Consider the following 21,727-nt stretch of genomic DNA (forward strand, 5'->3'; position numbering starts at 1 on the left):
ACTCGTCTGAAATTCATGAAACCTGGCATGCTATCATGGAATGGCACCCGACATGCCGTGGTAAATACTAATGCAGTGCACGGGCCTTTTTGCTAGTCTTTATCTAATTACAAACCAGAGATTATTAATAATTGGGAACCAATATCCCAAACAGATTATTTATTCGAACCGTGAGCGTTAGACCAACAATGGATACGTGCCATGCTTCAATTAAGTAATAAAGCAGCAACATTAATCATCCAAATAGAAAAACAATATACTTTGGATTATATACATCAAGGCATCAACACTCAACGACAAGGAGGATACATGTTCGATTATAGATTATTTCCAACAAAACATTCTAGTAAATACTAAAGTTTTTCTCACACAACAGATAACAATGCGATGAAATGAACTTCAGCTCAACCAATCCTCAGCATTGGAAACGCTTGCTTTGAACCATAATTGATTCTCTGTGAAGGGCCAGCTATTGTCAATCTCGAGACCAATGCAGGACTAATCATCCTGGCTGAAGCGGCCTATATCAGGACGCATATTGTGATAGACACGGTAGGGAACCATAGCAATGTTCAAGGTATAGATACAGTTGCTTCTCATAAACGGTAGTAACGTTGTGTCAATAGCAGCTGGATCGCCTTTCACCATCATTGGATAGTTTTGTCCAAGGAAGAGCGAGTTTTCTCCAAGACTATCAATACTAAACCAGGGAGAAGGTGTTGGCGCTAGCACACAATTACCCATCTCGAATATCCTACAACGGATGTTGGAATAGGTCCTAAGAGTGCGACCATGGGAGACAACACCTGCTTCGTTAGTAACATCAGCAGTGCCCTGTATACATACAAGAAGAGGTGATCCATCGGAATAAGTTTCCAGACGCCACTGAGTATATAGGTCATTCTCGTCAACATGCTCATGATCATCATGATTGTCATATCCCCCTTGGTTATAAATTTTTTCAAGTATAGGTGGTGGAATGTTCATAGGACCTTGGAAACACAAGAAGGTTAATTAGTGTAGGGAAACTCGCTAGCCCGCATGCATGTGGATGAAACAATTATAATTACGATGGAAGACAAACATACCGAAATCATAAGGATTCCATGCAAAAACAGTGCCACGAGTGGTGGCAGCAAACACAAGACCCTCATATTGAATTGCATCACAGTACTCATCCGTGTACAGAAATTGATTTTTGAGCAATATCCGTCGAGGCATGGAAGTAAGGATGACAACAAGCTTGTCGAAGATAGCAACAACTTCATAGTTCTTGTAATCCCAAGAGCGGTTGGGAACTCAACAAATTGCTATCTTCCGTAGACGTCAGTGAGCATGATCATATTTGAACGTACATAGATCATCTATGTGCTCAACCTCAGGGCAGTGTGTGATTTTTGAAAGTGGAACCCGGTGACGAGTGTACACATTCACAAGTTCCCACTCGCAGTTATACCCAATATAAACAACCCAATCTCCATTTGCTCCTTCCCAAGCCTTACCCTCAAGAGATGGCATCTCAACATAACACTTATCATTATCAAGTGGCATCAACTTGTAGAAGGCGAGGCTTCTGTCGTCCCCACGCCGGCAACCAGCGTCATGGCGAAGAAGATAGGGGAGATCAAACCGCTCCTGAACCCTATTTGTTGAGTCAAGAATGGACTTGAACGAACCTTCCATGCTAGCCGAGGTGATGACATCGCACCGATCAATGAGTTCCTCCACCACATCATCTTTCAGATCGGGGCAAGAATAACGGGGTCGTTTTCGGCCTGTTTCCTCCATGGAGAAGACAATCGAACAATGGCAGAAGGAAGGGTGAAGGCAAATGGAGGGAGGAAGAGTGTGCAACAGCAGTTCCAAATCGAGAGGGAAAGGCGAAGAGGCAGTGGACGGTTGCCACAGTACACGAAAAGGCTAGTGGGGAGCGAACAGTTGCCAGAGAGAGGTCAAACACTGATGACAAGGTCGTCCTCTCAGACCTATCGCCCGCGCGGGATGGCCTCCCTCTCCCACATGAGCGAATCCACTTCGCACCCCACACGGTTGGTCCGCCATGCCGCTAAGAGCAAGTACTACAATAGTGGGCTTATAGCCTGCTTACATGGCAATTTTGCCTATGTGGAGGAGAGAGACATGAAGGATTCCTGCAACAAGGACAAGCGTGCCTGGCACTCGGCTTGGATGGAGAAACTCGACAAAGCTCATGTCGTGTATGCGGCCAAGGAGGCATACACGTGCTATGACATGTACAGGCAGATTGTTGACATGAGGAAATGCCTCCTTCCCCAAAGTAGCCAGGGATCCAGCCGGAAGCAGAACAATGGCAAGCGTCATCGCAACAAGAAGTAGATAATTATTAGATCCTCGTTTCTCCTAGTTTAGTATGCATGTAATTGCTTACTTTGGTGTGTGAAAATGTTATCTGTGTAGTCACTTGTGTAATTGTATGCTTAATTTGGTTATGCAATGTTGTCTTCTTAAGTATATATGTTGATGCTTTGTAGATAGAGCAAATCACATCGCACATGGACTAAACAAGGGAACCCGTCGGTGATGATTTCATCAATCACTGACAATTGTATACCAGCAATTGTTTGCTCATAACACACACGGCATGTTAACAGGAATCATTTGTGTTATTATTGGTCTTCCCACACATTTCTAATTACATACCTGTTTGCCGCGTATCACACATCTTGTAATATTGAACCGTTTCTGTTCTCTTGTCTCAACACAAACAGTTCATCCGAGTGAACCACATGCTATATATCGCACACACCTTGATATGGCTGACCGCTTCTTTTGTGTTGCCTAATCATAAACAGTTCATATGAGTGAACCGTTATGTATCGCACACGCCTTCATCCGACTGCTTGTTTCTTTTGTTCCTCCTCATCGCAAATAGTTCATTGAACTGAACTGTATGCCCTGCATCGCACACGCAACTAAAATCTGAACCGTATTTGATGCATCCGTCATCACAAACGTTTTGCACATTTTAGACAATTCTCTTACACCACCGCTTGCGATTATTGCATCGAACACGGTTTCCCGAAGGGGCTCTGATCGTAGTGTCGCATTAGCAGCATCCTGCAGAAGTGCTAGTAAGCCTCTACTAGACTAGCTCGTTGATCAAAGATGGTTAAGGTTTCCTAACCATGGAAATGAGTTATCATTTGATAACGGGATCACATCATTAGGAGAATGATGTGATGGACAAGACCCATCCGTTAGCTTAGCATATTGATCGTTCAGTTTATTGCTATTGCTTTCTTCATGTCAAATAATATTTGTTCGACTATGACATTATGCAACTCCAGGATACCGAAGGAATACATTGTGTGCTATCAAACGTCACAACGTAACTGGGTGATCATAAAGATGCTCTACAGGTATCTCCGAAGGTGTTTGTTGAGTTGGCATAGATCGAGATTAGGATTTGTCACTCCGAGTATCGGAGAGGCATCTCTGGGCCCTCTCGGTAATACAAATAATAACCTTGCAAACAAATGACTAAGGAGTTAGTCACAAGGTGATGTATTAGGGAACGAGTAAAGATACTTGCCAGTAATAATATTGAACTAGGTATGAAGATAGCACGATCAAATCTCGGGCAAGTAACATACCGATGGACAAAGGGAATTACGTACTTTGTCATAATGGTTCTACCGATAAAGATCTCCGTAGAATATGTAGGAGCCAATATGGGCATCCGGGTTCTTCTATTGGTTATTGACCGGAAAGGTGTCTCGGTCATGTCTATATAGTTCTCGAACCCATAGGGTCCGCACGCTTAACGTTTGTTGACGATATAGTGTTATATGAGTTATATGATTTGGTGACCGAATGTTGTTCGGAGTCCCAGATGAGATCACGTACATGACGAGGAGTCTCTAAATGGTTGACAGGTAAAGATTGATACATATGACGATGATATTCGGACACCGGAAGGGTTTCTGGATGCACCGGGTAGCCATCGGGTCACGGGAAGGGGTTCCGGACACCCCCGATAGCGGTTATGGGCTTAATGGGCCAAGGAAGGGATAGACCAGCCCACAGGGGGCTGGTGCGCCCCTCCCCCTGATCGGCTAGCCCTAGGGAAGGAAAGTGGGGAGGGCTAGCCCTTCCCGTCTTTCCCTCTCATGGGAAAAAGGAAAGAAGGGGGCGCCACCCTCCCCTGCCTTTCCCCCACACCTATAGAAGGAAGGGGGCGCGGCTTGGGAGGGACCCCAAGTCAGATTCCTCCTACTTGGGCGCCTCCTTTGGCTGCTCCTCCCTCCCTCCCACCTATATATATGTGGGAGGGGGCGCCTAGCACACAACAGACAATTGCCTAGCCGTGTGCGGGACCCCCTCCACCATTTACACCCCCGGTCATATTTTTGTAGTGCTTAGGCGAAGCCTTTCGGAGATCACTTCACCATAACCGTCACCATGCCATCATGCTGCCGGAACTCATCTACTACCTCGTTGTCTTGCTGGATCAAGAAGGCGGAGTACGTCACCGAGCTAAATGTGTGCAGAATGCAGAGGTGTCGTGCGTTCAGTACTTGATCAGTTGGAGCACGAAGAAGTTCACCTACATCAACCGCGTTATTAAACGCTTCCACTTACGGTCTATGAGGGTACGTAGACACACTCTCCCCTCTCATTGCTGTGCATCTCCTTGATATATCCTGTTGGAGATCGTTGCAGAAAATAAAAAAATTCTACGCATCACCAAGATCAATCTATGGAGCAACTAGCAATGAGAGAGAGAGGAGTGCATCTTCATACCCTTGAAGACCGCGAGACGGAAGCGTTATAAGAACGCGAATGAGGGAGTCGTACTCGAAGCGATTTAGATCGCGGTGGATTCCGATCTTAGTGCCGAACAACAGCACCTCCTTGGTCAACACATGTGTAGCCCGGTGACGTCTCCCGCGCCTTGATCCAGCAAGGAGGATGGAGAGGTTGAGGAAGAGGGACTCCAACAGCAGCACGACGGTGTGGTGGTGATGGACCGGCAGTACTCCAGCAGGGTTTCGCCAAGCTCTTACGAAGGAGGGGAGGTGTTGGGGAGGGGAGGGGTTGCGCCTTGGATGTGGTGCTGCAGCCCTCCCCTCGACCCTCTATTTATAGGAGGAGGGGGAAGGGGGCCGCCCCCCTCTAGATGAGATCTAGAGGGGGGCGGCCAAGGGGGGGGGCTTGCCCCCCCAAGCAAGGGGGGCGCCCCCTTTAGGGTTTCCCCCAACCCTAGGCGCATGGGCCCAAGGGGTGATCCGCCCAGCCCTCCAAGGGCTGGTTCCCTTCCCACTACGGCCCATGAGGCCCTCCTAGAGAGGTGTCCCCTCCCGGTGGACCCCCGGAACCCCTCCGGTGGCCCATGTACAATACTGGTATGCCCCCGAACTTTTCCGGTGACCGTATGACAACTTCCCACATATAAATCTTCACCTCCGGACCATTTCGGAACTCCTCGTGACGTCCGGGATCTCATTCGTGACTCTGAACAACATTCGGTAGTCACATACAAGTCTTCCTAATAACCCTAGCGTCATCGAACCTTAAGTGTGTAGACCCTACGGGTTCGGGAATCACGTAGACATGACCGAGACAGCTCTCCGGCCAATAACCAACAGCGGGATCTGGATACCCATGTTGGCTCCCACATGTTCCACGATGATCTCATTGGATGAACTACGATATTGAGGATTCAAGTAATCCCGTAAACAATTCCCTTTGTCAATCGGTACGTTACTTGCCCGAGATTCAATCGTCGGTATCCCAATACCTCGTTCAATCTCGTTACCGGCAAGTCACTTTACTCATTACATAATGCATGATCCCATGACTAACCACTTAGTCACATTGAGCTCATTATGATGATGCATTACCGAGTGGGCCCAGAGATACCTCTCCGTCATACGGATTGACAAATTCCAGTCTCGATTCGTGCCAACCCAACAGACACTTTCGGAGATACCTGTAGTGCACCTTTGTAGTCACCCAGTTCCGTTGTGACATTTGGTACACCCAAAGCACTCCTACGGTATCCGGGAGTTACACAATCTCATGGTCTAAGGAACTGATACTTGACATTAGAAAAGCTTTAGCAAACGAAAAACACGATCTTGTGCTATGCTTAGGATTGGGTCTTGTCCATCACATCATTCTCCTAATGATGTGATCTCGTTATCAATGACATCCAATGTCCATAGTCAGGAAACCATGACCATCTGTTGATCAACAAGCTAGTCAACTAGAGGCTCACTAGGGACATGTTGTGGTCTATGTATTCACACATGTATCACTGTTTCCGGTTAATACAATTATAGCATGAACAACAGACAATTATCATGAACAAGGAAATATAATAATAATCATTTTATTATTCCCTCTAGGGCATATTTCCAACAGTCTCCCACTTGCACTAGAGTCAATAATCTAGTTACACTATGATGAATTGAACACCCATAGAGTTCTGGTGTTGATCATGTTTTGCTCGCGGAAGAGGTTAAACGGATCTACGACATCCAGATCCGTATGCACTTTTCAAATATCTATGTCTCCATCCTGAACATTTTCACGAATGGAGTTGAAGCGACGCTTGATGTGCCTGGTCTTCTTGTGAAACTTGGGCTCCTTGGCAAGGGCAATAGCTCCAGTGTTGTCACAAAAGAGAGTGATCGGCCCCGATGCATTGGGAATAACTCCTAGGTCGGTGATGAACTCCTTCATCCAAATTGCTTCATGCATTGCCTCGATTGGGCAAGGGTATGGAGCACATTTCTGCCCATGGATCCATGGATTTGGATACCCGCAAACAGCCGGGTTGGGCACGGATATAATTTATGCTCCATGGATATCCAATGGATACCCCTATGACATGTGGGGCCATATGTCAGTCATACTGGACTAAGAAGACATCCAACCGCAAGTTTTTTCTTGAGACAAACATCCAACCCCAAGTGGTCGCGGTCACAGAAGGTTAAAGCCCAGCACCCTGGCCCATGTTCCCTAATCTCCCACAACCCACTAACCTAATTGTATTATACCTAAGAGGAAAGTATCGTTTTCCCCCCGAAATCCTCTCTGATGGATCAATTTCCCCCTCAACTCTAATACCGGATCAATCAACCCCTCAAATCTCTAAAACCGGATCAATTCCCCCCTAAAGTGGTTTTGGACTTGATTTTGAGTGGTTTTGACCCAGATCGTGCACTTCTCTCGGTTATGGCCGTGCACTTCGCGTCTTCAGTGTGCCCAGCTCGCCTCCGTGGCCGGCATGCTCGCCGCTTGCCGTCTTCATGGTCTCGACCAGGCTGCCGCAGAAGTACTCCCACTCCATGCCTACACGGACGCCGATGCTTCCCGAGAAGCCATCTGATGCCATGCTCCAGCTCAAGTCCGACTGCCCAGTGCGGGAACCGCTCTGTGTGCCTCGCACCGCACTGACCGGCGTCCCGCTTGGCCAGCGCAGGAGACAAACTGCATCAGCACCGTCGACGCGCTCATCCGGCCGCCCGTGATCACGCTCTGCTGCACCAGGCCCGCATTCTCTTCCTCCCGGCGAGCGGCGACGGTGTTCGAGGCGGCAACCACGCAGGCGTCGTTCTCGATGAGCGTCTCCAGCGTGTCGGGGCTGCTGGAGGATGGCGGCAACGTGATCTCGTCGTCTTCGAGCTCCGTCGTAGGCTCTTGTGGCGGAGACGGCTCTGGGCCCCGGTGCCGACGGCGTCTCTCGCCGGTCTGCGTGGCCGCGTTCGCCCCGGCACCACTGCGCGACGGCCACATGGTACTCGCCGATGTCGAAGGAGCTCCAGTTCATCCTCTTCTCGTTCCCGGCCTAGCAGCTAGAGGTGGAGGAGGACAAGGATGAGTCAGTGGAGGCGTCGCGCGGGGAGGAGGCGGAGCCCTGGAGCGCGTACTCGACGATGTTGACTGGCACCACCTGAAGCGAGACGAAACAAAGGAGAGCAGAGAGGGTACGTGGTCTGGGTCAAAACCACTCAAAATCAAGTTCAAAACCACTTTAGGGGGGAATTGGTCCGGTTTTAGAGATTTGAGGGGCTGATTGATCCGGTATTAGAGTTGAGGGGGGAATTGATCCATCAGAGAGGATTTCAGGGGGGAAACGATACTTCCCTCTATACCTAATCAGTCAACCCCCATTCCCCCCAATCATACCGAGTCTCCATCTCAGCTCCCACCCTCCACAGCGCGGCAACGCTCAATCTGAATCATCGGCCCCGCCTAGCCGCCTCTCCCTGGACATCCACCCATACCAGCGACCGGCGGCCAACCTCGGCGCCCGGATTTGGCGACTGGCCTCGGCGACCGGCCTCGGCGACAAACATCGGCGACAGGCCCAAGGTCAGACCCCCGTCGCACTCCCTCTCTCCTTCCTCAATTGGCGACCGATCTCTTCTTGACCAAGATGCGTCCTCTCTTAATCCGAGCAGGAGTCAACCTTCAATGGATGGGGCAAGGGCAACAATGGGAAGGGTAGGGCCCTTGGGTAGGGCCCGGACTGTTATCATCCAACGCAGGAGTTTGTGTGGTCAGTAACCAGCAGCGGAGTTGCCGAGCACCGGCAAGCAACAGGGCATCGACGGCAGCGCCGTCATCAATGGAAACGGTTATTGCTACAGTTTTTCACAATACAGTGCTCTCTTTGCTTGTGATATATGACAGATTTCATATAAACCAGCATAAATTGTGTTCTGCTGCATTTGCAGAATTTACTTTCTTATTAAGTTTTTCATGAAGTAGCTTTATAATTAGTACTTCTTCGAGAACTAGAAACAATTCACTGGCATCACTTTTGTACAATTTACTGTTCTTATAAAATTTTGGCATACACTAGATTTAGTATCAGCATCTTTGCTATAATTGGAAACAATGTACTGTCCATTACTATGCAGACTTTAAATTTCTTATTAAAAGATTCATTAATTAGCTTTATTGTCATGAAGGAGCTTTATCTGTTATAAATGTTTGCTCTAGATAACTTCTACTCATATAATTTATATCTAATACCCAGTCCAAATTATTAGTGCTAGATCGCATCTTGCATTCTTTTTTCAGCATTTCTGCATGAGAATTGAGAACACTGAGTTGATGGCATCTTGCATTCTTTTTTCAGCTCCTGAAAATAGTGTTGCCCCTACAGCAATGTCTCAAGCGTGGCTAGAGCTGCCATGGTCCCAAGTTCAACCCCACAAGAGGGTACTAGTACAACAGTGGAGTAGCCAAAACTGACCGGTTCTAGAAGGAAGCGTACATCAGATGTATGGGATGATTTCAAGACGGAACTAATCAATGGGAAGTGGCAGACAATATGCAACTGGTGTCATAAGCTATATGCTGGAGAATCAACCTCCGGTATGTCACACTTAAGAACTCATCATAATAGCTGTCCGGCTCGGCATGCACCAGTGGGTCCACAACAAAGCAAATTAAAGTTGTCAAAATCTAGGGATGGGAAAATAAATTTGGAGACCTATGTTTTTGATCAAGAACTTGCTAGAAAGGAACTTGCATTGATGATATGTGTGCATGAGTACCCTCTGACTATAGTTGATCATGCTGGATTCTAAAAATTTTGTGGTACTTTGCAACCAATGTTCAAGATGGTGTCTAGAAATACCATTAGGCAGGACATTAAAAATATGTTTGGTGTCCAAAAGAATAGCATGGTGAATTACTTTGCAAAGTTTGAGAACTGAGTAGCCATCACAACAGATTTGTGGACGGCTGGCCATCAAAAGAGGGGCTATATGGCTGTAACTGCACATTATATTGATGCTTCTTGGAACCTAAAGAGATTCCTAATGAGGTAACCATGTCTCTATCTAAATCATTGTTATTCTGAAATAGATGTATTGATTATTGTTACTCTGGACCTAAATATTTCCTTATTTTTTATTGCATAGGTTTGTGTATGTTCCATGTCCACACAATGCTGAAGTTATATGTGAAGCACTACATGCATGTCTTGTTGAGTGGCACCTTGAGAATAAGATATCCACGGTGACCTTGGACAATTGTACATCAAATGACAAGGCTATCGAAATTATGCCAGATAAGTTGGACACCTCTTCTCTTATGTTAAAAGGATCTTTGATGCATATGCATTGTGCTTATCATATATTAAATCTAATTGTAAAAGATGGATTGGGTGTCATGGAGAAAAGGATTGAGAGGGTATGAGATAGTGTTGTATTTTGGTCAGCCACACCTAAAAGACATGAGAAGTTTGAAAAGATGGCATGCCTTTTGAACAATGAATACAAGTGTAGATTGGCTCTTGATTGTAAAACTAGGTGTAATTCTACCTACATAATGTTAAAAGGTGCATTGCAATACAAAGATGTTTTTGAAAGACTTTATATACGTGAAAAGAATTTTACTTGTCCAACCGGAGAAGATTGGGTCTTTGCTAAGGAGGTTTGTGATAGGCTGAAAGTGTTCTTTGATGTCACAGAGTTGTTGTCAGGCACTTCATATGTTACAGCTAGTCTTTTCTTTCCACAAATATGTGGCATCCGGTGGGCAATTCGCAAATGGGAACTAGTAAACATAGTGTCATAAAAGCTATGTCTAAGGAAATGAAAGACAAGTTCGAGAAGTATTGGACAGATGTCCATGGTCTTATGGCTATTGCCACCGTCCTTGATCCACATTATAAGATGCATATGTTCAAGGCTTCATTTGGGTCATTGTATGGAACTGAACATGCATCCATAGAAGTTGATAAAATAAAGAAGTTAATGCTAGATTTGCTGGCTGAATATCAAGATGTATCTCAGTGTGTTGAAACATCTAATGTTGGAAACACCCCAGCTGTTCATAATGGCGGTGTAGATGAAATTTTGGGTGTGTTTGAGAAATACTTGTCTTCACAACATGTCACTCCTTATCAAGTTTGCACTGAATTGGACATGTACTTGGATGAGCCCCTTATTCGTAGAACAACAGATTTTGACATTATTAATTGGTGGGAAGTTGGAGGTGTAAAGTACCCTACTTTGTAGAAGATTGCTCGTGATATATTACCCATCCATGTTACATCTGTGGCATCAGAGTCAGTCTTTAGTACTAGTGGGAGGTTACTTAGTGCACATCGCAGTCGACTTACACCAAGCATAGCTGAAGCTCTTATGTGTATGCAAGCTTGGTCATGAGCGGACATGTTAGGTAATCTTGTTAATTATCAATTTGTATTCGGTTTCTTTGTGCTATGCATAAATTAACTTTTTGCTTCATCTTTGTATTAGGTGATATCAACTTCGCTCTACAAGCAATTCAAAGTGTTCTTGAGGATGAAGAAGAAGTGATGGTAGCTCTTTGTTCTCATCTCAATTTATTCTGTTGGGGATGTTTTATACGTTTAAATAACAAGTTATGTGTGTGAAGTGCACTACTTTCTAAACATATATACTTGTGAATGTGTGGTTGATGGTTGGACTTAGATTAGATGCCACGTTTTCATCTTTCGTGCATGTGCATTCAAAAGTAACTTGTTTATTGATGCTTTGCTTTTTACCTCAGGGTGAAAATGAGTCCATCATTACCGAAGACTAATTTGGAGCCAAGTGTGCTCATGTGGACATGTGGCTGGGTCTCCAATTACTAGCGCACGTACTGTTAGAAGTGCATTTGAATTTTGAAATATCTTACGTACTTTATTTATGAAAATTCGGTTGTGATGTAATAAGATCTTACAACTTTGGTTGTGATGTAATAAGATTTAAGACAAGAATTCTACTATGAGACCATTTGAGTTGTCAACTTGTCATTGTGTGGTCTACTGTTTTTTATATGAAATAAGATTGAAGACAAGTTTTTTACTATCGACTATTTGAGTTGTCATTAATGTTTGAACAGTGTACTTGCTGCCTACTTATGCTTATACCTTATGTTGTCATTTGTGAATGAATGATGATGAGTTAATTTGATCTTTGGGAAGGCTTCATGGTGATTTTTCTATGCCCATGGGGCTCTACGGGTATCTAGATATCCAATGGGTTTGGGCATGGGCACAAGTTTTGCCCATGGATACTTTGGTGGATGGGTAGAAGGTAGGAAGATGGGTCATGGGTTGGATTTGGACCAGCTCCACCCGCCCCAAACCCGACCCATTGCCATCCCTATGTACTCCGCTTCACATGTAGATCCCGCCATGATGCTTTGCTTGCTGCTGCACCAGCTTACTGCCCCACCGTTCAAAATATACACGTATCCGGTTTGTGATTTGGAGTCATCCAGATCTCTGTCGAAGCTAGCATCGACATAACCCTTTACGACAAGCTCTTCGTCACCTCCATAAACGACAAACATATCCTTAGTCCTTTTTAGGTACTTCAGGATATTCTTGACCGCTGTCCAATGTTCCATGCCAGGATTACTTTGGTGCCTAGCTACCAAACTTACGGCAAGGTTTCACTACTAGGGAAAAGCCTATCCACAGAAAGTTACTAGTAGCGAGGGTTAAAGGTTTTTAAACCTCGCTACTACTAAGTTGATAGCAGCAGTGCGGGTTTTTAACCCTCGCTACTACTAAGCGGTCTCTACCGTGCCCCCCGGGACATGCCATAGTAGTAGCGCGGGTTTTTAAAACCTCGCTACTACTAAGTTTGATAGCAGTAGCGTTGGTTTTTAGCCCTCGCTACTACTAAGTGGTGCCATAGTAGTAGCGTGGGGGTAAAAAACCGCGTTGCTACTAAAGGTCCCATTTTCAAACTCTACCCCCCGGTGGATCACCTTTTCAGTTTTAAAAAAAATAAAAGAAAATGATGAAAATGTCAAAAAAATAAAAGACAATAAGTTTCCCATGTGATATGTGGTCTAGTTGTTGGGAAAATTTGCAAATATGAATTTTGACTTTATTTGCAAAATCTCTCGAGAATTTGTAAAATGGGCATAACTTTTGCATACTAAGTCGGATGAAAACGTTTTTTATATGAAAAATCATCTACTCGAAAAGTTACATCCAAATTTAACTGGGTGAACCCCGTTAAACATTTTCAAAATCCTCAAAAACCTAACAGAAAAAAAGTTACGGGGCTTTTAAGATCTAGAGTGGAAAAAATCAAAAAAATTTCAAACTGTGTTGTCAAACTGTGGTCAAACAATGGTCAAACTAATTATTCTAGAATATTAGTGTTACTAAATAATTATTTTAGTTTTTTTTGAATTTTGGTCAAATTTGGTCAAACTATGGCCAAATTGTGGTCAAACTATGGTCAAACTGTGGTCGAACTAATTATTCAAGAAATATTAGTGTTACTAATTTTTTAGAACAATAGTTTCAAACTCAAATAGTGAAATGTGTGACTTCATGCTCAAGCTAAATTCCTGAGGTTAATAGGATTGACATCTTACTATTGTCAGGAAAACAACAAGTGCAGACTTGGAAATGACGGAGAATAGAACCCGGAAGTTAAGCGTGCTCAGGCTGGAGTAGTGAGAGGATGGGTGACCGTCCGGGAAGTTAGATGATTTGTAATGATGAGGGGTGATTAGAGATTAAATTGAGCAGCGATGAGGGGTGATTAGAGATTTGAGGTTAAAATAATTCAGAAATTTGAAAAATAGGGAAAAAATCGAAGTATTTTTTCGAAAAAATTCAAAAAAAACCCGCGCTGGTAGTAGTAGCGCGGGTTTTTACCCATGCTACTACTAAAGGACGTAGTAGTAGCGCGGGTGGCACCCGCGCTACTGCTATAAGTTAGCTGTAGCGCCTTATTAGTAGCGTCGGCCCCCGCGCTGCTAATAGGCCCAAAACCCGCGCTGCTGCTAGGCTTTTCCCTAGTAGTGTTTACATCAGGCCTGGTACACAGCAATGGCATACATAATAGACCCTATGGCCGAGGCATAGGGGATGACACTCATCTTTTCTCTATCTTTTGCCGTGGTCGGGCATTGAGCCGAGCTCAAATTCACACCTTGCAACACAAGCAAGAACCCCTTCTTGGACTGATCCATTTTGAACTTCTTCAAAATCTTATCAAGGTATGTGCTTTGTGAAATACCTATGAGGCGTCTCGATCTATCTCTATAGATCTTGATGCCTAATATATAAGCAGCTTCTCCAAGGTCCTTCATTGAAAAACACTTATTCAAGTAGGCCTTTATGCTGTCCAAAAGTTCTATATCATTTCCCATCAAAAGTATGCCATCCAAATATAATATGAGAAATGCTACAGAGCTCCCACTCACTTTCTTGTAAACGCAGGCTTCTCCATAAGTCTGCATAAACCCAAACGCTTTGATCATTTCATCAAAGCGAATGTTCCAACTCCAAGATGCTTGCACCAGCCCATAAATGGATCGATGGAGCTTGCATACCTTGTTAGCATTCTTAGGATCGACCAAACCTTCCGGCTGCATCATATACAATTCTTCCTTAAGATAGCCGTTAAGGAATGCTGTTTTGACGTCCATTTGCCATATCTCATAATCATAGTATGCGGCAATTGCTAACATGATTCGGACGGACTTCAGCTTCGCTACGAGGGAGAAAGTCTCATCATAGTCAACCCCTTGAACTTGTCGATAACCCTTAGCGACAAGTCGAGCTTTATAGATGGTAACATTACCATCCGTGTCCGTCTTCTTCTTAAAGATCCATTTATTTTCTATCGCTCTCCGATCATCGGGCAAGTCTGTCAAAGTCCATACTTTGTTTTCATACATGGATCCTATCTCGGATTGCATGGATTCAAGCCATTTGTTGGAATCTGGGCCCGCCATCGCTTCTTCATAGTTCGAAGGTTCACCATTGTCTAACAACATGATTTCCAGGACAGGGTTGCCATACCATTCTAGTGTGGAACGTGTCCTTGTGGACCTAAGAAGTTCAGTAGTAACTTGATCCAAAGTACCTTGATCATCATCATTAACTTCCTCTCTAGTTGGTGCAGGCACCACAGGAACATCTTCCTGAGCTGCGCTACTTACCAGTTCAAGAGGTAGTACTTCATCAAGTTCCACTTTCCTCCCACTTACTTCTTTCGAGAGAAATTCTTTCTCCAGAAAGGACCCGTTCTTGGCAACGAAAATCTTGCCTTCGGATCTGAGGTATAAGGTATACCCAATGGTTTCCTTAGGGTATCCTATGAAGACGCATTTTTCTGACTTGGGTTCGAGCTTTTCAGGTTGAAGTTTCTTGACATAAGCATCGCATCCGCAAACTTTTAGAAATGATAGCTTAGGTTTCTTTCCAAACCATAATTCACACGGTGTCATCTCAACGGATTTAGACGGTGCCCTATTTAAAGTGAATGTAGCTGTCTCTAAAGCGTATCCCCAAAATGATAGCGGTAAATCGGTAAGAGACATCATAGACCGCACCATATCCAATAGAGTGCGATTACAACGTTCGGATACACCGTTTCGCTGAGGTGTTCCAGGCGGCATGAGTTGTGAAACAATTCCACATTTCCTTAAGTGTGTACCAAACTCGTGACTTAAATATTCTCCCCCACGATCTGGTCGTAAGAACTTTATTTTTATGTCACGTTGATTCTCTAGCTCATTCTGAAATTCCTTGAACTTTTCAAAGGTCTCAGACTTGTGTTTCATCAAGTAGACATACCCATATCTACTTAAGTCATCAGTGAGGGTGAGAACATAATGATAGCCATCGCGAGCCTCAACGCTCATTGGACGGCACACATCAGTATGTATAATTTCCAATAAGTTGGTTGCTCGCTCCATTGTTCCAGAGAACGGAGTCTTGGTCATTTTGCCCATGAGGCATGGTTCGCACGTGTCAAATGATTTGAAATCAAGAGACTCCGAAAGTCCATCTGCATGGAGCTTCTTCATGCGTTTGATACCAATGTGACCAAGGCGGCAGTGCCACAGATATGTGGGATTATCATTATCAATCTTACATCTTTTGGTATTCACACTATGAATATGTGTAACATCACGTTCGAGATTCATTAAGAATAAACCATTAACCTGCGGGGCATGACCATAAAACATATGTCTCATGTAAATAGAACAACGATTATTGTCGGATTTAAATGAGTAGCCATCTCATATTAAACGAGATCCAGATACAATGTTCATGATCAAAGCTGGCACTAAATAACAATTATTGAGGTTTAAAAGTAATCCCGTAGGTAAATGTAGAGGTAGCGTGCCGACGGCAATCACATCGACCTTGGAACCATTCCCAACGCGCATCGTCACCTCGTCCTTCGCTAGTCTCCGCTTATTCCGCACCTCCTGTTTCGAGTTACAAATATGAGCAACCGCATCGGTATTAAATACCCAGGAGCTACTACGAGTACTGGTAAGGTACACATCAATAACATGTATATCACATATACCTTTGGTGTTGCCGGCCTTCTTATCCGCTAAGTACTTGGGGCAGTTCCGCTTCCAGTGACCGTTCCCCTTGCAATAAAAGCACTCAGTCTTAGGTTTGGGTCCGTGCTTTGGCTTCTTCCTGGCGACTGGCTTACCGGGTGTGGAAACTCCCTTGTCATCCTTCTTGAAGTTCTTCTTACCCTTGCCTTTCTTGAAACTAGTGGTTTTATTGACCATCAACACTTGATGTTCCTTTTTGATTTCTACCTCTGCTGATTTCACCATTGAAAACACCTCAGGAATGGTTTTCACCATCCCCTACATATTGTAGTTCATCACAAAGCTCTTGTAGCTAGGTGGGAGCGACTGAAGGATTCTGTCAATGACTGCCTCATCCGGGAGGTTAATGTCCAGCTGGGACAAGCGGTTGTGTAACCCAGACATTTTGAGTATGTGCTCGCTGACAGAACTATTTTCCTCCATCTTACAACTGTAGAACTTTTCAGAGACTTCATACCTCTCGACCCGGGCATGAGCTTGGAAAACCATTTTCAGCTCTTGGAACATCTCATATGCTCCGTGCTGCTCAAAACGCTTTTGGAGCCCCGGTTCTAAGCTGTAAAGCATGCCGCATTGAACGAGGGAGTAATCATCAACACGCGACTGCCAAGCGTTCATAACGTCTTGGTTCGCTGGGACGGGTGAGGGAGTCCTGGATTAGGGGGTATCCGGACAGCCGGACTATATACATCGTCCGGACTATTAAAGCGTGAAGATACAAGACTCAAGACTTCGGCCTGTGTCCGGATGGGACTCTCCTTTGCGTGGAAGACAAGCTCGGCGATCTGGATATTATATTTCCTTCCTTGTAACCGACTCCATGTAAACCCTAGCTCTCTCCAGTATCTATATAAACCGGAGAGGATGGTCCTTAGAAGGCCGATCACAATTATAATCATACCATCATAGGCTAGCTCTTAGGGTTTAGCCTCTATGATCTCGTGGTAGATCTACTCTTGTACTACACATATCTTCAATATTAATCAAGCAGGAAGTAGGGTTTTACCTCCATCGAGAGGGCCCGAACCTGGGTAAACATTGTGTCCCTTGCTTCTTGTTACCATCAGCCTAAGACGTACAGATCGGGACCCCCTACCCAAGATCCGCCGGTTTTGACACCGACATTGGTGCTTTCATTGAGAGTTCCTCTATGTCGTCGCTTCGAGGCTTGATGGCATCTTCAATCATCAACAACACCGTCCAGGGCGAGACTTTTCTCCCCGGACAGATCTTTGTGTTCGGCGGCTTCGCACTGCGGGCCAATTCGCTTGGCCATCTGGAGCAGATCGACAGCTAAGCTCCTAGCCACCAGATCAGGTTCGGAAACTTGAACTACACGGCTGATATTCGCGGAGACTTGATCTTAGACGGATTCGGGCCTGTGCCAGGAGCACCAGACAGTCACGACGAGCACGGCCTAGACCTGCTGTCGGACAATGCTCGGGATATCACCCCTGCAGCAGCGCTGGATCTAAATCCGGAGCAAGTTGATTTGCCTAAGGACGGAGGGCTGGACCCCGCCCAGCGGGCCGCACGCTCATCGACGGTGGAGCCGAACATAGGTCTCACCTTTGTTGAGGCCTGTAACCTCGGCCCCCCGGACTCGTATCCGGTTGTTGGCCCCGGTGTCGGTGTCAAAACCGGCGGATCTCAGGTAGGGGGTCCCGATTTGTGCGTCTTAGGATGATGGTAACAGGAAGCAAGGGACACAATGTTTACCCAGGTTCGGGCCCTCTCGATGGAGGTAAAACCCTACTTCCTGCTTGATTAATATTGAAGATATGTGGAATACAAGAGTAGATCTACCACGAGATCGTAGAGGCTAAACCCTAAGAGCTAGCCTATGAAGGTATGATTGTAATTGTGATCGGCCTTCTAAGGACCATGTTCTCCAGTTTATATAGACGCCGGAGAGCTAGGGTTTACATGGAGTCGGTTACAAGGAAGGAAACACAATATCCGGATCGCCAAGCTTGTCTTCCATGCAAAGGAGAGTCCCATCCGGACACGAGCTAAAGTCTTGAGTCTTGTATCTTGACGCTTCTATAGTCCAGACGATGAATATAGTCCGGCTGTCCGGATACCCCCTTATCTAAGACTCCCTCACCCGGTCTGCATACCCTCGAGCCAGTCGGGCCAGGTTGGGCTCCGGTAATGGAGTTTACCATTGCGGACATCTTCCAGCACTCGCCCTTTGGTGACATGCTGAACTCACTAAAGTCTCTCTCTTTGTCAGGAGGCTCTGGGCCGAGCTATGTCCGGCCTGAGGGGGAAGCAGGCGATGAAGGAATTCGTTGCCCACCCACCACCCACTTCATTGCCACGATCAATGATTTAACCGACGTTCTTAACTTTGACACCGAAGATATCGACGGTATGGACGAGATGTAGGAGAAGCTCCAGAATCTCTGGGGCGCGGGACTACTACCTTGCCACACGATATATACATGGTGGATACGCCCAAGAAGGACGACAACGATAATCCGTAAGATAAAACACCCGGGCAAAAGCCAAAAAGGTGGCGCAGATGCTGCTCAAAGTCCAGGAATTGCAAAAATAGCGACAAGAGCACAAGAAGGGTCGATATACCAGTAAACCCCGAAGGCAATAAGGACCACATGGACCCAACGATGGAGCAGGATGAGCCAGGTCATGCCAAACCAAGTTCGGAGCAAATACCAATCACACTGATCCGGCGGGATGAGCTCATGAAACCGCCCCAGGACAGGAACACAGTCTGGAAGACGATGCGTTCATCAACCCGGAAGAACGCGTGGAACGAGACAACCTCCACCGAAAGCTTATGGCCACAGCAAGAAGTCTAAAGAAGGAGAAGCAACGGCTCAAAGCCGCACAGGAAAAGCTCAGTCGCAGATGGAATAAAGTGCTAGAGACTAAAGAAATATATGGCGACGATCGCCATACAAAAAGCTATCCAAAACGCAAACTACTGCCAGAATTCGATGATGCGGTCGTCCCACCAAAGTATAATACGACCAGGAGACCAGAAGTACCGCTGAAAAACTACAGCAGAGCGGCTACTGACACCGTGCACGATCTAGGTGAGCATCTGGATAAGAAAGCCGGTGCAACCAGGTCCATGTACGGACCTAAAGGACACACCCTGGTGAGGGACTATGGTCACCCAAACGCTCATACAAGCCAAATACCAGTTCGGAATAAGCACCGGACACAACAACAGCCAACTGCATGCCACAACACACCCAGATACAGAGGGGCTGCTCACGCCCTGTGCTTCACTGAAGAAGTACTGGACCATGAATTTCCACAAGGCTTTAAACCTGTGAACATAGAGGCATATGACGGCACGACAGACCCAGGGGTCTGGATCGAGGATTTTATCCTGCATATTCACATGGCTCGTGGGGATGACCTCCACGCCATCAAATACCTTCCCCTCAAGTTGAAGGGACCAGCTCGACACTAGTTGAAAAGTGTCAGGACCCCGATCCTAAGTCACACAGATCTAGCATGTAACACATCATATCACTTTGCGGCCTCACGCACGGTATTCCCACGGGTGTCACCTTACCTGGCCCGGGACCGTTTGCGCCTTTTGGCTCGCGTATATGATAGTGCCGCTAGCATCCATATGACAAAGAATCCGGGCTGACATGGCTAGTCGTAAACCCAAAGTGGCACTAACTTACAGGGACAGGCATACATGACCCAACAACGAACGTGTCGGTCATCAGCGAGTGAATCCGGGCTGTAGCAACTGGGCTAGCAGGACTCCGGTAAACCAGGCTGTAGCAGGCTAATAGGACTCTGGTAGACACCGCGTGACATCTCCCCCCAGGGACAGACACAGGAATGAAGAAGGACACATGCCGGCCAGCCTAAGTGTTCCGGAGCAGTAGCAAGCTACCAAGGCTCAGTGGAAGCACTAGGAGACATTTCCCGGTAAGAGAGGCTACCAAGGATAAACAACTAGATAGTCAGATCCCACACATATCAAGCATTTCAAATCATACACGCAATATGCTCGCTATGTGCAAATACAACATGGCATCACAACACAACTCTATGACTCAAAGTATTTATTCAATAGGCTTTGAGGAGCGAGATAATACAAACATGAGTCTCATGACCCAACATTCAGAGCATACAAGTCAAAGCACAAGCGGAAGCTTAACATGTCTGAGTACATACATCTACAAATGAAAAAGGCTGAGAAGCCTGACTATCTACCAGATCCTGCCGAGGGCACAAGATCATAGCTGAGGTAACAAGCTAAATGTTGAAGTCCATGCGAAACTACTAGCGAGACCGAAGTCTCTCTGCAAAAACATAAATTAAGCAATGTGAGTACAAATGTACCCAGCAAGACTTACATCAGAACTAACTACATATGCATCATTATCAACAAAGGGGATGGTGGGGTTTAACTGCAGCAAGCCAGCTTTGACTCGGTGAATATCCTAAACTACGACTGCAAGTAACTCTTTTGGGGTGGCGCACACGAGTCCACATATTCTCCAATCAATACACCACTATGGATACGCTCCCGTCTACCTACGAGAATGCCATCCATAGTACTCACGCTTATCTTGCGTATTTTAGAGTATCCACTTTCACTTGTCTATGAACTCTACAGGCAACCTAGAAGTCCTTTACCACGGACACGGCTATTCGAATAGATCATATTAACCCTGCAGGGGTGTACTTCTTCACACACGCTCTCACCACTTACCGCCATTTACATGACATGTACTCGGCAACCTTCAAGCGGAAGCCCAGCGAGGGTGTCGGCCACGACCTGACTAACCACACAAGTCTCTCGTCCAGGTTTATCGCCTATTCGGGTTCCATCCGCAAGGAGATCCGTCCGAGGTGTCGCTCACAGCCCCAAACGATGTGAGCAGGGTTCCCAAGCCCACCATCCGGGTGCCACTTGGTACACCGGGCCACTGTGCCTAGTCTGTCCCAAGCCCACCTGTACCGGGTGCCACTTGATAGACTACTAACACTACCTACAAACAGCAGAAACTAGTTGCAACTCCTGGACAGAGATCAAGTTGATTAATAAGCCGAGAGGGGCCGAGTTACCAGAACCCAAAGTGTGGTAGTAGCTGTTCATGGATCACAAACACAGAACTCAGTTCCTGAGGACGGTTTCAATGAGACAACCCACCATGTACTCCTACATGGCCTCTCACCGCTACCTTTACCAAATCGTGTTCACACACTTAGCTCTCAACAATAGGACATGTTCACCACATTCCAATTCATCCCCGATGAATCAGACCCGACACAACTCTAAGCAATAGTAGGCATGACAAACAAGCATGAATGAGTAGGCACACCAGGGCTCAAACAACTCCTACTCATG

General features: G+C 45.9%; 2 long non-coding RNA genes and 1 pseudogene across 2 annotated transcripts; 2 read left to right on the plus strand and 1 right to left on the minus strand.

Annotated features, from left to right (window-relative positions):
- Nucleotides 1–7,063: 7,063 nt before the first annotated feature.
- On the minus strand, nucleotides 7,064–7,918 carry LOC119293457 (annotated as a pseudogene).
- Nucleotides 7,919–8,154: 236 nt separating this feature from the next.
- LOC119295396 lies at nucleotides 8,155–9,192 on the plus strand. Its single transcript, XR_005143964.1, has 3 exons — nucleotides 8,155–8,361; nucleotides 8,451–8,626; nucleotides 9,134–9,192. It is a non-coding gene; the product is annotated as an uncharacterized LOC119295396 (long non-coding RNA).
- A 45-nt stretch (nucleotides 9,193–9,237) lies between these two features.
- Nucleotides 9,238–11,822, plus strand: LOC119295394. The gene is made up of 4 exons (XR_005143963.1): nucleotides 9,238–9,826; nucleotides 9,924–11,187; nucleotides 11,268–11,329; nucleotides 11,542–11,822. It is a non-coding gene; the product is annotated as an uncharacterized LOC119295394 (long non-coding RNA).
- Nucleotides 11,823–21,727: the final 9,905 nt, after the last annotated feature.

This window comes from Triticum dicoccoides, chromosome 4B, assembly GCF_002162155.2.
Source record: "Triticum dicoccoides isolate Atlit2015 ecotype Zavitan chromosome 4B, WEW_v2.0, whole genome shotgun sequence".
Taxonomy (NCBI): domain Eukaryota; kingdom Viridiplantae; phylum Streptophyta; class Magnoliopsida; order Poales; family Poaceae; genus Triticum; species Triticum dicoccoides.